The 16,817-nt window shown below is 23.0% G+C and overlaps 1 protein-coding gene across 1 annotated transcript in view; it reads left to right on the plus strand.

Moving 5' to 3' along the window:
• Positions 1–275: 275 nt before the first annotated feature.
• Positions 276–16,817, plus strand: part of LOC122505623 (glutathione S-transferase-like) — a 29,322-nt gene continuing 12,780 nt past the window's right edge. Inside the window, exon 1 of the mRNA XM_043617406.1 lies at positions 276–611. The gene's annotated coding sequence lies outside the window, so the exon portion shown is untranslated. The remainder of the gene's footprint in view (positions 612–16,817) is intronic.

Below are 16,817 nucleotides of genomic sequence, written 5' to 3' on the forward strand. Positions count from 1 at the left end.
ACACACACATCACTAAATCACAAGTGCAAGAAAAGTGATGAAAAGGGGTAAAAAAGATGGTTCACCTTCTAATATCTCAAAAACGAGCCACGAATTTCGATCCTGCTCCTCTGCTTTTTCTTTGCTAGAGGGTGCGAATCGAGCTGTTCATGGACAGAGTTTAAGGGGGTGGGTGAGAGAGCGAGCGTGGGTGGGTGGAGATGGAGAAAGGGGCAAGGGGGTGAAGATTCGAAGGGATCCAGGGCGGCATAAATTTTCCGAGGTTGCGCGACGATGTGTTCGGGTCGGAAAACGGAGCCGGGAAGGAATATACCCGGCAGATCAGTTCGTTCGAGTTCAGTTCGTCCCGCGCGAGCGTCGGTCGCTAGGGTTTCACACTACTACTATTATAGGTGTTTTCAACATTTTTTTTTTCTTCACAAAAAAAGAGAAAATCTTTATCGAACATTCAAAACTTGAAAATTAGCAATTAGCAAATTATCACGCTAATTTTATTGTATTTAAAGAAATAGTTATACAACTGTTCATTGACGAATTGTCGTCATCATCATCATCATCATAATATTACAACCTTAGGAGATTATTAATTTCTATCAAATTTCTCTCTTTGAGTAAGTCTCTTTTTATTTTATAAAATAATAGTTCGCTAATAGTTTACTCTCCACCTACTAGTTGTCAATGTCACGACATTATGTGTTCGCTTATCCATAATGTGTCACTTATCTTTTATCGAATAATTCATTGTCGAGGTCAATGTTGTAACAATTCTCTGTAATTCCAAATATACACTTTTTACAATGTCATTGTTCAATTCGCCCCCGATTTATCCTTTTACGACAACATTTCATCTTTCAAATTTATTATATTATAAAAGAAATTATAATTAAATGAAAATTTTAAAATTGAGCACAACAAAAATTCGCCTCTTCCGCATATAATTTTTTTTTTTTTTTTTTTTTTTTTTTTTTAAAGCGTTAAGAAAACTTTAAAAGGTTTATATGCAATGTTTGACGAATAGTGTAATAATAGTTTCGATTACGATGAGAGTCAAATTTTCAGTTAAACAAACTGGAAAAAAGTAAATAGCAAACAAAATAAACACAATGAAGAATTAAAAAAAGAAACTTTTTTTTTATAAATATTGATATATGAACTTTAAGGGCAGTTGTACAATGAACGTATTGACACAAAGTAATGAAACGTAAATGATATATATGAATATCGAACACTTGGTTGTTTACATTTCATTCACATAATCTATATCAAGTGTTACATAACGACTTTGTACTTACGCTTCCGGAGTTAAAGTACTTGTGAAAATTGTACTTACACAATTATGTATTGTACGCTATACTTAAGCATTTGCATACATTATTATAGTGCTTAATGGATTTTAATCACAAGACTTAAAAAATGCATTGTCCCGCTTGTTTATTTGAAATTTTTTCCAATTCTAGAACAAGGGCATACAAATCAATGATTGTTCACGTCAATGCAACATTTGATGTCCCTTTAAATTTTCATGAATAACACTGAACATTTATTTTTTAAATATTAATCATATTAACTCTTTACCCGCATCATCAATATAAAATCCGCTGTGTGTGTGTGGATTAACAAAGCAACAAATATCAAGTATTTAAACATTTTCGTTATTTTATTATTAATTTTATTAATGCTATTAGTGTCATTAAAGTGTCATTATTTATATTAGTGTTATTAGTGTTATTAATTTCTATTTCATAAAGAATTCTTTTTTTAGTTTCATAAAGAAATAAAAAAAACATGCTGCAGTATTAATTTCTATTTCATAAAGAATCCATTTTTTTTTCTTGGTTTCATAAAGAAATACAGGGTTGCCACAACTCAGGGAAATCAGGGAATTCAGGGAAAAGTCAGGGAAAGTAGAATTGGTCAGGAAAATCAGGGAAAAGTCAGTGATTTTTATTAAAAGCGCTGGAAAAAATTAAATTTGTAGAATTCATAAGAAAACTCTGAATTTTTTATGACTTTTTTCTTTTTTGTTTGCCTCATAAACTATGAAACTACCACGAATTTTAATAGGAAACCTTCAAAATTTTTTTCTAATTCTGACTAGAATGCATTTTTTTAATATTATTCAATTATTTCAAAAGTAATAAAATTCTTCGAACAAATTCAATTATTTTTTAAAAATGTTAGTAAAATTCTTTTCAAGATTTCAATTATCTTTATAAATAGCAAAATTCTTTGCAAAAATTGAATTATTTTCCAAATTTTTTTAAAAATTCTCATTATGATTTCAATTATCTTTATAAATAGCAAAATTTTTCGATAGAAATTCAATTATTTTCAAAAATTTAAATAAAATTCTTTGCAAAATTTCAATTATTTTCAAAATTTTTTCGCAATTCAATGATTTTCAATATTTACTATTGTCATAAAATTTATCAAATAATTTAATTATTGAAAAAAAATTTTTTGATGCAACTCTACGTAAACATTCAATTATTTTTATAAATGATAAAATTTAATTTAGGAATTCAATTATTTTCATAGCAGAATTTTCCATATTTTTAATACAATTTTAAATGAATTTAAGATTTAAATAAATTCAAATTTAAGAAACATTCCATTATTCAATAAAAGAATAAAATTCGTTGCAATACTTCAATTATTTTTATAAATAACTTTTCATTTGTCACAGGAAATTAATTATTTTCAAAAATTTGTAAGTAATTCTGCAAAAAAATCCAATTATCTTGATAAACAAAAATTTGTTCCACATAAAATCAATTATTTTAAGGAAATTTAATAAAATTCTTTTTCCAAAATTCAATTATTTCGATAAATATCAAAATTCATCATAAAAAATCAATTCTTTTGAAAACTAATAAAAGTACCTTCTAAAAATTAAATTATTTTCAAATTTTTTTAAAAATTCTTCGCAGGAATTCAATTATTATCCAAAAAATTTTAATAAAATTCGTTGCAGCAATTCAATAATTATTTTTAAATAATTTAACAAAATTTTTCCAAATTTCAATTATTTTCAAAAATTTTAATAAAATTCTTGGGAAAATTTCAATTATTTAAAAAAAATTTAATAACATTCTTCGCAAGAATTCAATTATTTTTAAAAATTTTAATAATATTCCATTTTAGAATTCAATTATTTTTATAAATATTTAAACTCATCGCAGGGTTTCAATTATTTTTAATACAATTTTAAAAGATATCTGCGAAAAATGTAATTATATTTAAAATGAGTTTGATATAATTTGTTTATTAGTATTTAATCATTCTTTCCAATTTCATTTTTAATTATATATTTCTTGAAAGAATTTAATTGTTTTCGAAAATTTTAATGAAATTCTTCGGCAAAATTCCATTATTTTCACAGATAATAAAATTATTCGCAGAATTTCAATTATTTTCAGAAATTTTTATAAAATTCTTTCCAAGAATTCAATTATTTAAAAAGAATTAATAAACTTCCCAACAATTCAATTATTTTTAAAAATAATAAAAAATTCTTCTCAGGAATTCAATTATTTTAAAAAATTTTAATAAAATTCTTCAAAAAGTTTTCAATTATTTTCAAAAATTGTTATAAAATTTCTTTAATATGAAAAATTTCAGTAAAATATTAATTAAATTCCTTAAAAGAAATTGATAATTTAAAAAAATTGTTAATAAAATTCTTTGTAAAAATTAAATTCTAAGAAACCTTCAATTATTCAATAAATAATTTTTTTTCTATTTAAATAATTGAACTTTAGTAGAAATTTTTAATAAAAATTGATTTAAAGATGAATTTCATTTAAAATTTTAGTCAATAATTAAATATTAAAAGCATTAGGGGGGAATATTTAGAAATAATTGAATTTTGAAAAGGTTTCGAATTCAAATCTTTGAAAATCAGAATTTTTCGTACTTTTAACTAATAATTCTTCTAAGAATTAATTTTATTTTATTATTAATTCACTGGGTTATCTTAAATTATTATTAAAACATGAGGAAATCGATTACTCCGACTCGGCGTAATCGATTTCTTCATTTATAATAATATTCTTATAAGTTATTGAATTTCAAAAAGGTTTGAATTTGAATCTGTTGAAGAATTTTAATTTCTATGGAAAAATAACAGTGATTAAATATTTATTTAGAAAAGAAGTTGTTGATGTTAATTTTACTTTTGAAGAAATTTGTAAATAAATGTCAGAACATTTTTTTGAGTATCTAATAATTTTTAGAGTAAATCAGAATATTCTTTTTTGTTCAGGGAAAAACGAAATTAAATTTTTGTGGTAACCCTGAAATAAAAAAGAAAACATGCTGCAGAATAGGCTATTAAAATAAATGCTCTATAATGAAAATAAAAATGACAGTACTTTAGTGTAATAATACAGAGTCTAACGGAGTAAAAGAGTGATCAAGGGACTTGATACACCTTAATTCCATAATGTATATTTGAATTTAATATTTTATGTTATTTACGTACACGAACTTACATTTATGCTCGCATTTATGACTTTCTTGTGTACATACACAATGTATTTATATTTTATACACGAAACATGGAGTAATAAAACTGATAAAATTTATTATCCTAATACACAGTTTTCTTTAAAGTATCAAATTTATACAAAAATTTTTCATTTTGGGTTCAAAATAATGCGAAAAATGTGGATCAATTTTTTATTTGATCCACATTTTTGGTGTCAAGTCGTTGCAATTTGATTCTTTTTAGTTAACAGTGTATGTGTTAATTAAAACCAAAGGATACTAGACATATCTAAAATTTTTTTAACAGAAAAATTTTAACCTATTAAGATATAGAACTTTTTCATGTATTGAAACTCTTCAATTAGTTCTAATCTGATTAAATTAATTTAGTTTCTAGAGAAACAATTTTACAAAATTGCCTTGAAAATCTTTTTGTGATATCACGAGACTCTGTCAACGTCATTACATATATGTATTTAGAAAATGTCATAAATGTCATAAATGTCATGAATGTCATGAATGTCATGAATGCTCATACGGAGGCAAGTTTGTTTCGCCCTTTTTTACACGAAGAGAAATTACACTAAATATTTTAATAGACATAGTCTGCAGGTTATATTGTGTGTATAGATATAACTAGAGCCGATCATATAAAATATATATAGGTATTGACACAATTACCTTCCGTATAGCTTCCATTTGTAACTTAAAAATAAATCTATTAACCTTGAGTACTTCGCATGTTAGTTTTTTTTTCTTTTTTTTCCCTAATAGTATATGACGAGGGAAAAAAAAACATTCGGAACAATTACTTATTTGTGCACCCACCCACACTCGCACACACACACACAAAAACGAAATTATACAAATTAATCCATACAAACACATGATAACCCATTTCTCTAGGATGATAAACCATCCCCGCGGTTGACACATTTATACCATTTATACGCATATCTTTTTTTTCCGTGCATGAATTTTAATCCTTTAATTAACATTCATTTTATCTTGCGATCATGTATCATTCACCTCTACTCTTTCAGCTTATACTGAAACGTAAGCTGAAGCGGGTGCTTTCATTCGAGAGCACGCAGAAATATTAACTTTGTAAAATTTATCTATTCAGTGTTCGTGAAAACGGTAGATTTAAAAAAAAAAAAAAGGTCGAAAGCTTGAAAATCGGATAGGTTTATATTTGTGGAACATAAACTTGTTGGGATGAAAAAAGCTACTCAATTGTTTGATTTTTTATATGTAGAAATCTCTTATGGATCCCTTATAATTATCTCTTATAAAACCATTTTTTTTTTTTTTTTTTTTTTTTTTTTTTTGAATAAACATTTTCTCAAATATGTCTCTTATTGTTCGAATTCGAATTGTTCGAACTGCTACAAAAAGGGGATTCCAACTTTACATCAAAAACAAAAAACTAGAACGATGTTGTATGAATGCTGAATGCTCGCATTTCATTAGTTCAAAATCTATAATCAAATACAAGTATTCATACTTTTTTTTTTTTTAGACTGAAACTATATAATTTTCAGCTATTTTCTACTTGTTTTATAATAATTAAAGATGCCCGAGTTATAAAATCGTTATTTTATATTATAAGCATATATTGTTACTGTAAGTTCTTCAAAATGATTTTGAACATTTCAATTCAATTATTTTCTACAATTTTTAACTAAAATTCTTCTTTAAATAAATAGTTTTTGATAATTTTAGAAAAAGTTCTAATTTTCAAAAGCATTTGTTTACAATTAAATTTTACGAAATTTTGATTATTCGAAAAATTCTTCAATTAAATATATATTAGAAAATAAAAACTTAAAATAATATAAAAAAATTCAATTAAACTTTTAAAAACAAAATTAATTCTACAGAAATGATAGTTAAGGGCATTTGAAACATGATGACGTCACAGCTTTAGAACACATGCTTTGCACAACCTGTGACGTCATAAAGGTTTAAATGCCCTTAAAAGTATGAAAAATTCAGATTATGAAACATTATTAATTTGAAACCTTTTCAGAATTCAATTATTTCTAAAATATTCATGCTACGATGCTTTTAATATTCAATTATTATTATAAAATATTAAATGAAATTCATTTTTAAATACATTTTTATTAGATAATTCTACGAGAATTAAATTATTTAAATACAAAAATAAATTATTGAAAATAATCGATTTACAGAAGAATTTTAGTTAAAAATTCTTGAAAATAATAATTGAATTGATTTTATCACTCGGTCGTCTTTAATTATTATATTAAAACATGAAGAAATCAATTTAATGAATATTTATCAGAAAATTCTACGAGAATTCAATTATTTATTTATTTTACAATCAATTAAATACAAAAATAAATAATTTCTTGAATAATTGAATGTTTTTTAAAATAGAATTCTCATAAAGAATTTTATCATCAAACTTTTAAATAATTGAATTCTTTTGACGAATTTTAATAAAAATTTTATGAATAATTACATTTTTCGAGAAATTCGATTAAAATTGAATTAAAAATAATTGAAATTCTGCTATGAGTTCTTATTAACTCTGAAAATAATTGAATTCAAAAAAAAAAATTTATAATTTACGAAAATAATTGAATCTCTGTAAAAACTTGTATAGTTTATATGGAAAATAATGAAATTATTTGAAAGAAATTTCTAACAAATTTGAAAATAATTGAATTGTTTGTAAATAAAAGTAATTGAATTCCTGTGAAAATTTTATTATTTATGAAAATAATTGAATGTTTGTAAGGAATTTTATAAAATTTTTTTAAAATTATTAAATTCTTTTGTGGAAATTTTTTATAAAAATATAGAAATTCAGAAGATATTGAAAGTAATTGAAAAGTTTGAAAGAATTTTATAAAATTTTTTTGAACGTTTCGAAGAAATGTATTAAAATTTTTTTAAATAATTGAATTTTAAAGAAAAATTTTATGATAATTGTGTTTAAAATAATTGAAATCCTGTGAAAAATTTTATTAATTATGAAAAAAATTTAGTTCTTGCAAATATTTAAAAATTTTTAAAAAGTAATTGAATTTCTGCGAAGAATTTTACAAAAATGTTTTTAAATTTAAATAATTGATTTTTTTCGAAAAATTATATGAAAATTGTATTTTAATATTTTAAATAATTGAATTTCTGTGAAAATTTTATTATTTATAAAAATAATTGAATGTTTGTAGGAAATTTTTATAAAATGTTTTTTTAAATTATTAAATTCTTTTGTGGAAATTTCGTATAAAAATATAGAAGATATTGAAAATAATTGAATGGTTTGAAAGAATTTTCTAAAAATTTTTTGAACGTTTCTAAGAATTATATTAAAATTTTCAAAAATAATTGAATTTTGGAGAAAAATTTTATTATTTATAAAGATAATTGAAATTTTGACGAGAATTTTTTGAAATTTTTGGACATAATTGAATTTTTACGAAGAATTTTATTTCTTTTGAAAATTATTGAATTTCTGCAATTATTTGTAACTTTTCCAAAATTTAATTTTTTTTGTGTTTTTAACTAGAATTCTTTCGTTATTTTTAATAATTAATGAAGTACCTACATACATTAAAAAATTTAACTAATTTCAGATGAATTTGAAACGTTTTCCAAAAAAAACCTCTTAACAGCATGTGTCTGTTAAAAATTCAATGGTAATTTTTTCGACCACTTTTCTCTTTAAATATTTAATAAATTGAGCTGAAATTTTGTACGAAAGTCTAAAATACAATAAAGAAGGTCAGTGATGTGTAAAAGTTTTAATATTTCCAAAAGTAATTATTACAAATCACTTATTAAAATTATCAGTTGTCACGGTCACTCTTCTAATCAATTTCTCGTCTTAACCGATTTCAAAGTGTTTTATTATAATTAATTTTTAAATTATTAAAACTTTCCCACATCACTGACCTTCTTTATTAAATTTTAGACTTTCCTACAAAATTTCAGCTGAATTTATTAAATATTTAAAGAGAAAAGTGTGGTCGACAAAATTACCAGTGAATTTCAAACAGTCACATGCTGTTTAAAAGATGAAAAATTTTAAATATTTCATAAAAAACATAAAAAAAAATACCTATAGCGTATGATTGGTTGCAAGCTGTAAACAGACTGAACTTTTATAACCTTATTTGCCAATACCACTTTCTTTAGTGTGCTGGCACCACCATGCATCTAGTACTAGTTGAAATACCCGAACTGTTTGACTGTAAGTTTCATGATATGCAGGAATATAGAATCTAGATTCCCTTGGGTATATAGATGCATACATGGCACTATAGATATTTTATCAACATGGTAGTAATGCTCGAGATGCTGTACTATATAGCGACCGCATTGTGCCTTAGAACATATACACATAAGCCTACACATATCTCCTTTACTCGTATCAAATAGTGTTTTTAGTTTAAAAAAGGGGATTTTAATTTTTAAAAAAAGGGATTCAGTTTAAAAAGAGTTAGAGTAGGATTTGTGAAAAGAATGATCTTAACTTAAGATTTTCTTATTTCTGTATACGTGGGGAGGAGCAAATTTTCCGAGAGCATTTCTAATATTTTCATTAGCAACATTTTTAAGCAACTTTCCTTATGTTGAATTTATTTTCAAATGGATTTTACATTTATGCTGATTTTAAAATAATGTCTTTTAAAATCTGCAGCTCATGATGAATTTAATAATAAGTACCTAGAATTCATGATTCGTGAAATTAAATGCCTTATATTCGGAAATAAATCGACAGATTCCTATCGTTTCATTCGTTTCGAATCGTAGGTAATGGAACTGTCAATATTAAAAGAGTTTCTCATTCATTATCATAGCTCGACACATATATTATAACAATATTACTAAAGACCTATTACACATTAATTATAATCTCTATAAAAATAGCATTTTTCATACATTTATAGTTTCAAAAAAATATTACGAAAAAAAATTAATATGCAAATTATGCAACAATTAATTTTTTGCCTGAAATCCTGAAAGAATGGAGCACGTGCTTCATAATAAATTTACGGCTACAATTAACGAGCATTTTAATAAGGTAGTCGCTTAACTCGTGCATTCTAAGCAGAGGTTAAATCCAAATGTTAATTTTACTATTTTATTTTACATTCATTAAATTAATTTTTCCCTCGAAAAGCGTATAAATTACAAAGAAAATCACAATTAATGATATAATATTCTTACGCAAAAAAAAAATTTTTAATTATTATTTTCTTTCTTTAGAAATAGATTTCAGAAAAAATTAAGAACATATATTGATTTAGAAAAAAAAACTTTGCGATTTTATATTGAGGAATTGAGGAGAGAAAAATAGAGTTGACAAGAGCATTAAAAATGAAGGAGAGAGAGAGAGAAAAAATGTGGTTAAAAACTTGCCAAAGAGACAAGAAAAAATGTATATAGTATGCTAGATGCAACGACGGTAAGACCCAAAGAATAGCTTGAAAATTGCGAATTACGATCCACCACTACTCTTTATAGAGACTTGTATTTTCTTGCTTTATTGCTTCACACTTTTTTTTTTGTTCATAAAAAAGAAAAGCTCATCGACTTTATCATATGCAGATATTATAACATTTTAGCCTCGCTTTTAAAAAAAAAAAGATAAAAAAGCACGATCCAGGTGCCTCGAATTTTCCGCATGTTTTAATCATATTTTCTTCTACATTAATGCTCATCCAATAAAAAATCTAAGAACGTGCGCAAAAGAAAAAGAATTCAAATTATAATTTATTGAGTTTTATAATTAAAACGTCAATTTTCGCGTCTTTCAAAGAAAAAACTTCTTTAAAAGAAATAATTAATACCAAATGTATCGATTTTTAAACTAATTAACATTCACTTTAGAGTTCTACTATTGATTTTTAAAATCATTTTCTTTCTTCAAATACAAAGCAATTTCAATAACAAGAATAATTATAATAATAATAATGATACTAATAATTATTATTATTATTATTTATAATAATGATAATAATTATTATTATATATTTAACAGCATTAAACTTAATCAAGCAAATAATTTTGTCGAATATGTAGAATTAAATCATAGAATTAGTCAAACTACTAATACTAACGATGCAATAATTGAATGAGTAATCTAAGCACTGGAAGACAACTCCAATCAACGAATATAATTTTCACCGATTTTCGATTACATAATTAGTGAATTTTCAATTGGATATTTATAAATAATTTTTCCTTATACTCCAATTATGGCGTATTCTTAATAAATAGTGTTAATATTAATTATTAAAATTAACGAACGCTATCAGACAATCAAAATTTGGTAAAAAAAGGCACTAACAATTTATTTTCTCTAAATTTAATAATTGTAAGCTTCTAAAAATCACCTGTGTTCTAGGAGGTACTGAGCCCTACACAATCCTGAAGAATAGAGAATTTTATTTTTATTTTTAAGTAGTAGCACCATCACCCGAACACTATCAGACAATCAAAACTTGGTAAAACATATATTAAAAATTTATTTCTTCCAAATTTAATAGTTCTAATCATCTGAAAGTTATCAGAGTTTTAGAAGGGACTGAGTCCTACCTAATCCTGAAGAATAGCGGATTTTGTTTTAATTTTTAAGTAGTAGCACCCTTACCCGAACGCTATCAGACAATTAAAAATTGGTAAATAGTCATTAAAAATTTATTTCTTCCAAATTTAATAATTCACATGATAAACAGTGTTAATATTTATTATTAAAATTAATCCTACATAATCATTATAATTTAATTAAATATTTACACAAATTTCAAAATTCAAATCCACATTTTTTTCTCTAACTTTAATGAAAATAAAACATTTGTATATCAATTACGAAATGCTTCAGTTTTTTTTGTTTCAACAAAGGCAATACACTTATATTCAACAAAGAGTAGAAAAAAAGAAGAAATATATATTAAATGCAAGGTAAAAGAACCTTCATAAAGTTTTCACCTCAAACGATCCACTCTCTCATAAAAAAGGAAGGCAAAAGAAAACTGCGTCAAAAAAAGAACCAATTTTTATTGCCTCTTCAAAATTTAATATTCTCTTCTATATAAAGAGAAGAATTTTTAAAAATAACAATAAAATTCTTGAAATCATTAGCGTGTTTTAATGAGTTTTATATATATATTTATATAATGACAAAGATGTAAAATATAATTAAAAATTCTTTTCTAATAAAAAAAATTTTTAAACAGAAAAAACAAAGATAAGGGACATTAAAAAAGAAAGTGTCATAAAGAAGAAAAAATGTTCTACACAAAGAGATGGAAAAAAGATGTGGAGAATAAATAGAAGTGGTGGAAATTTAAAATACACAATGGATGAAATGGATATACATAACAGAAAGACACAATGTATACAAAACTCAATTTTCTATTCCGTTTGCATTTGTTGATTTCAATTGAATTGTGCAAAACCTACTCTCGGATACAAAAGAGTCCCTTTAACTGATGTATTCACAATTTCTAATCTAGAAAATAGGTTTAGTTTCTCCTGATATAATCACGAATGCTCGACAAAACTTTTACACTCAGATAGCAAATTATTTAATATTTTCCTCCATTTTTCGATTTACAGACAATTTGAGAAAATACAATTTTTTTTCAATAATATCAATTTGGAAATAAAAAAAAAGTATCAGTGTCATAAATGTTCGTATAAAAGTTACAAATACTCGCACATTATTTATTTACAAATAATGAATAAATAACAATATTTTTTTTACGATTTCCTATACTATTTGGATACTTTTTTTTTAGATTTGTGACAGTAAAAGAAGCTACTTTTTTTTTAGAATTTACACTACTTTAAAATCCTCTAATAATTAACATAAAGAAATTATTCTCAAATATTTTAATAAATTGTTAGAAACACCTTAAAATTTTTTAATAAAATTCTTAATTTAATTTTTTTAAATAAAAAACTACTGAAATTTGTGCAAATTTACCGACCCTCTAAAGGTTAAAAAGCTATACTCAGTGTTGTGTTGCTTTAAATTAAAAATATTTTTAATGAAAGAAAAATATTAATTTTTTTCTTCTTTTGAATTGAGAGGAGACAATATTATCAATTTCAAATGTATATCGGCTATTCTTCGTTTAACTTGTCCGCCCACTCAGAAATTAATGTTTACGAAGGTATGAACGCATTGATTTTACGTCAACAAAGGCTTTTTGCACTCCCCCAAGGCCCTAACTAAAAGTCCTTATCGTAATCTATCAACGAATATTTATTAAGCTTAACCCCATCATTTACCGAAATTTTTCACATCATCTATAAACCCCTTTTACTTACATAAGAAAACAGGCCTTTAGTTATTTTTCAAAAATTTCGAAAAAATTATTCTTTCGACAAATATTTATATATAGAAACATAATTACGTTATATTAATTATAAAATTTAACTTTATACTCAAGAATATTTATTTTTGCTTCGTGATTTATACAGTTATAGTAGAAAGAAGATTACTTTGCAGAAAACTTGTTTTCGAATAACAAAAGAGTAAAAGAGGCAATCGAGGTCAATTAAAAACTTGCAATCAACGTGACAAACTAAGAAAAGATGTAATTCAATTGCAAGTTTTGTTGTCGCGCGGGCTAACTTTCAAGCGGTGGGAATTAAATCTCGAGATATAAAATATATTAGAAAAATTTATATTATAAAACTTTTGAGTATGGTAGTCAATTTAAAAACAAATTTATTTTATTAAAAAAGTATTCCACTCTTTTAGTCGTATGAAAAATATCTTCAAAAAAATTGTTTTAAAAATAATTCATATATACCTAATAATTTTCATTTTCATTATATTATCTAAAAATTCTATTTTAAAAGAGAGCTGCAGAATATTGAAATCTATATTCGTTTTATTTCTTTTTAAAAAATCTATGAACTGTTAATTGGAATATATTCTTTTCGTTTTATTTTTATATTTAACGAGATAGGGGAATAAATAGAATAAAAAACAAATGTATGGAAAAATTGCGTTTTTAAGTCTGTCTGTTGCATGCGTATCATTTTGCAATTAGAAAAGAAGATGTAAGTGAATAAAGAGTAGAGAAAAAAATTTCGTAAAAATAATATATAGTTCAATTTTTAAAATAATAGAAACTGAGAAGATTTTAATTACATAATTACTTATTTAATTATTCATAATTATACCAAATATTATTTTTTTTAAATCGGCTTTGCTACAAAAATTGGATTTTATTTTTCAATGATTTCCTTGATTTTTCTGACCTGTGTAAATCCTGTTATAAATTGTTATGCACACACACTCTTTAACAAAAACTTTAAAATATTTAATTAATATGTACAACACGATTTTCATTATTCTGTTGCTTGTTCATAATATTAACGCGTTCCGTGTGTAGCTAAAATTTATATATATAAATATTTATTAAAAATAGCGGATAAAATATGACCGATAAGAAATATAGAAATTATTGAAATTCACTTGAGAGTTTTTAGGGTCTTTAATAGTCAAAATAGTCAAAACCAAAAGTCACAATTCGATATTATTTTTAAACGAAAAACATTTTTTTCAATTATTTTCAATATCTACTGTTTCAATGAAATCTTACAAAAGAATTCAATTATTTATTAAAAAAAATTTGATAACATTTGTTTATATAAGAATTAATTTATTTTCAATACAATAATTATTATTTTCCTCAAAAGTATTTAATTATTTTCAAAATTCTTAATCAACACTTCTTCACAGGAATTCAATTCTTTCAAAAAAGTTTAATTAAATTCTTTGAAAACATTCAATTATTTTCAAAAATAATAAAATTTTCACAGGAATCCAATTTCTTAAAACACAATATTAATTAATTTTTTTTCAAAAATAATCAATTATTTAAAAATATTTTTTGTAAAATTCTGCGCAAGAATTCAGTTACTTATTAAAAAAAAAACTAATTCGTCCCAGGAATTCAATTATTTACAAATTTTTTACATATTTCTTCGCAATAATTCAATTATTTTCATAAATAATAAAACTAATCGAAGATATTCAATTATTTTTAATACAATTTTAATCGAGTTCCTCGAAAAATGCAATTATTCTTAAAAAATTTCTTAAAATTTTTTGAAAGAATTAAATTATTTTTTAAACTTTTGGTAAAATTTGTTTACAAGAATTCATTTATTTTCAATACAATTACAATTTATTATTTTCTTCAAAAAAATTTAATTGTTTTAAAAATTCTTATTACAAAACTTTTCAAAAAAATTCAATCATTTAAAACAATTTTAATAAAATTCGTTGCAAGCATTCACTTATTTTTTATAAATAATAAATTTCTTTACAGGAATTAAATTCTTCTAAAAAAATTTGAAATAATTTGTTTATTAGAATTCAATGATTATTTTAAATACAATTTTAATTAAATTTCTTGAAAGAATTTAATTATTTTCAAAAATTTTAATGACATTCTTCGTAACAATAGGAAAATTATTATTTTCAGGAATTCAATTTTTTTTAATATCTACTATTTTAATAAAATCTCAGAAAAGAATTCAATTATTTATAAAAACAATTTTAATAAAATTCTTTGCAAAAACTCAAATTATTTTCATAAATTAAATTAATAAAATTTTGACAGAAATTCAATTATTTAAAATACAATTTTCATTACATTTTTTGAAAGAAATAGATTATTTAAAAAAATTTTTATGAAATTTATCGCAAGAATTCAGTTTTTTAAAAATAAAATTTAATAAAGTTATACACACAAAAATGTTTCCAATACATTAATTTGTGAATATCTTCCATTGATTTAATTATATTTGTATTTTTCCACAAAAATTAATATTTTCAAAAAATTTCAAACTTAAAACCTTTAGTTTTCGTAAAATTTCGTAATCCTTAAGTGATCCTTAAGTTTTTAAACATTTAAATGAACGAAATATTTTTTTATTAAAAATATTTACAAAAATTACTCATTACAATAATAATCAAAAATTTTTATTTTTCATTTAGGAACTTTACGAATAATTTTTTTGACAGTGACGCAAAATTACTATGTAACAAAAATTTAATTTTACAGAAGAAATAAATAAATTTCTATCATTCAAACGTTCAGAACTTTGGGATAATATTGCATTTCAGAATTATTTTAATATCAGGTGAATTTTCCTTTTTTCTTTGAATAATTGAATTCTCAAAGAACCTTTCCAAAAAAAAATATAAAAAATAATTGATAGAGAAGAATTTTTATGTTAAAAATTTTATTTGATAATTGAATAATTTAAATAATTGAAAAATATAAGCTAAAAATTCTAGAAAATAATTATTTTTATTTATAATTTTAATTAGAAGAATTTTAGTTGAAAATTCTTCTCAAATTCAATATTATTTTTAATAATTTTTAAGGAAGTTCTTTATTATCATTTCTAGTTATGATAAAATTTTATAAACATTTTTATCACTGTGTTTTCTATAAATAATTTGTATTTTACTCTCTAAATTTGAATTAGTAATTTTTTACTAATGGAATAATGCGGATTAAATAGTAAAAAATAAGAAGAGATTGAAAATATTCCAAAGATTAAAAAATCCAATATTCTAAATCTCTCTAAAAAGACCTTGTTCTATTTTTAACAAGAAAAAGTAAAATTTTATCGTTTCTTTCAAGATAAAACAATGTAATTTTATCCCTTTTTTGTCAAATAGAACAATGCTTACTGAAAATTATATAGCAAAGTTTTAGAAAAATAAAAAAAAAGAACAGTTTTCCGAACACAATGAAAAAGTTAATAAATTTGAAAATATAAATTAAACCCAAAAAAAAAAAAAAAAAAACGTTACAAATTTTATGAGGATCAGTAAAACTTGTTTCTAGTTAAATGTGCACTCTAGTCTCTTTTATTTGTTTCAGTAGAAGCTTTTTTATTATCTTTGCTTTTGGTGGTTAGTACCGTGAAGTTAATTAGATACAGGTACCTAAATATACGATACTTTTTAGAAATAGCTATACACTGTGTTTTTTATAAATATTTTATAAATTATATAATATTATAATAAACATAATATTATATTTATTTATTTTTTTTTTTGCGTTATTTATTCATCTTCTTCTTTATTGTTATCATTTTTCTTTTCGAAGTGTAATCTATTAACTTCCAACAATAAAATTCTTGAAAATTGAAAATTAAAAGATTAGATATTGAAATTCTATTATATTTATTATTATAATATTCATAAAATAGTTTTTTAAATGTTTCCCCTTTATTAGCGAACAATTTTTATCTACCAGAAATTTGTATTCTGTGCGACATTCGGATGTAATAAAAAAAAAATT

The sequence above is a fragment of the Leptopilina heterotoma genome, unplaced genomic scaffold (genome assembly GCF_015476425.1).
Source record: "Leptopilina heterotoma isolate Lh14 unplaced genomic scaffold, ASM1547642v1 Lhet_0, whole genome shotgun sequence".
Lineage (NCBI taxonomy): Eukaryota > Metazoa > Arthropoda > Insecta > Hymenoptera > Figitidae > Leptopilina > Leptopilina heterotoma.